At 32.2% G+C, this 2,146-nt stretch overlaps 1 pseudogene; it reads right to left on the reverse strand.

Annotated features, from left to right (window-relative positions):
* Positions 1 to 1,046: 1,046 nt before the first annotated feature.
* LOC150015108 (large ribosomal subunit protein uL30 pseudogene) lies at positions 1,047 to 1,734 on the reverse strand (annotated as a pseudogene).
* Positions 1,735 to 2,146: the final 412 nt, after the last annotated feature.

Consider the following 2,146-nt stretch of genomic DNA (forward strand, 5'->3'; position numbering starts at 1 on the left):
AAAACTAGAAGTTAATAAAATGTTCAATTCCATATGTCTTAAGTCCACAAAATATATACTGAATAGCTTTGGAAATCATAAGAGAATGGACAAAGTATTTAGAACTGAACAATGAAATTCATAGTATATGTCAAAATTTGTGGGGCACATATGAAGCAATATTTACGGAGAAACATAACTTTGAATATATTTCTTAGGACACAAGAAAGATTGAAGAAAAAATATAGCTAAGCAAAAAAGTGAAAAATGCTCAGAGAGAAAATATCCTCCAAAAGGAAGAAAATAATAAAAGTAAATAAGCAGAATTTAACTAAATAGGACGTTTAAAAAATAGAATCATAACACAAAAAGTCCATTATTTTAAAAGATCATATTAAATAAACCTCTGACAGGACTGACTATAAAAAGGAAAAAGGATGCAAATAAACAACATGTGGTATAAGAAGGACAAATAACTATAAACTCAACATAGACTTTTAATAATAATGAAATAGTATTATGAAAAATTGCATTCAAGTACATTTGAAAATCTCAAAGAAATGGATAAACTTATAAAACTATGAAATGCAAAACCATATACAAGATGAAATACAAAAAATGAATAAATAAATTGGCATTAAAGAAATTTAAGTGGTGAGCAAAGACTTTCCAAAATAGCCTAAGACCCATATTGTTTTACAGCTGAACTCTACCAAACTTTCAAAGATTATTTAATCCCCCAAATAGGAAGAGAAAGAAGACTGACCAGTTAATTTTATAGTGCTAGTATAATTTTATTCAAAAACTAGGTAAAGATAATATAAAAAAGAAAATTATCTTTTTACTGCTAAGAATAAATCCATGAATCCAACACTTATTTTAAGTATATACAGTATCAACATTATCAACCAGAGTGTATTCCAGGAATGAAATTACATTTAACATGAGAAAAATCTAACAATGATACACACCACATTAATAGACTACTAAAAAATCACAGATTTTTTTTTCAATTTGAAAGCAGTCACTGTTTATTAACTGACCAGATTACAAAAATAACCATGGTAGATACCTTAGTTCATCCTTTTAATAAGCCTGTTGATCTGGTGTTCCCTGTTACCAGCATCTCCATCTCCCACAAAATGGGTGGTCTTTTTCTTCATTCCACCTCATGGAGAAGATAATTCGAAGGAGCACAGGAAATTGTTTGCTTCTCTGAAGCATTTTCCAACAGTACAGAAACGATCAGATCCTCCATGCAGATGATGCCATATTTACCAAGAGATTGAGCTATCATGCATTATTTGATTTTGCCATAGCCATGCTTGTAGATCAGCTCTTTTACTGACTTCAAGTTTGGGTACCCCCATGCATATTTGGGTCCACAGTCCTCAGCATGTTAACCAAAGCCTCGTTGAGCTTAATGAAGGTGTCACTGAAGATATGGAGAAGGCGAAGAAGCTGCAGCACCTTTCAGACCTTTGGGCTCACAACACTGCGACCTCTGATCCTGATGACAAATGCCAATTTGAGTTCCACGGGTACATAGAAGTTGCCAGCTTTTCTTTCCATCCTAGCTATTTGAATCTCAGTTCTGTACACCTGCCAATATTCCTTGTGATAGTACTCAGCATCTTTTGTGCAAACTTCTTTCTCGGCACTTGTTCTTCAGCTCTGCGAAATTCCTCTGCTTTTTCTGAAGGGTTTCTGCTGCAACAGGAGCCTTCTTCTCCTTCCCCTGTGCGCCCTCCATGGTTCCAGCTGGAAAAGAGCAAAAATCATCAACTTAAAAATAAATACAGAAAAGAAAAAAAAAAAATGGTAAGGCTCAACATCTTATAATAGGAAGTAGGAGAAACTTCCTTAACCCAGTAAAGGTTATGTACACAAGTCCTTCAACTTTCAACTTTCTCTACTATTGTTTAACATAGTACATAGTAAAGTATTAAAAAGGAAGAGATAAAACTGTAATTATTTAAGATCATCTACAGAGAAAAAAACAACAAAATCAACATATAATGATATTAACTACTAAAAGATTTCAGCAAGGTTGATGTATTCAGATTCATCCTAAACAAAATCAATCGTATTTCTCTATATGAACAATAAGCAACTAGAAAATATAATAAAATTAAGATACAATTCATAAAAATAACAAAAAGTATAA

The sequence above is a fragment of the Furipterus horrens genome, unplaced genomic scaffold, assembly GCF_987537825.1.
Source record: "Furipterus horrens unplaced genomic scaffold, mFurHor1.1.pri manual_scaffold_3, whole genome shotgun sequence".
Classification (NCBI taxonomy): Eukaryota; Metazoa; Chordata; class Mammalia; order Chiroptera; family Furipteridae; genus Furipterus; species Furipterus horrens.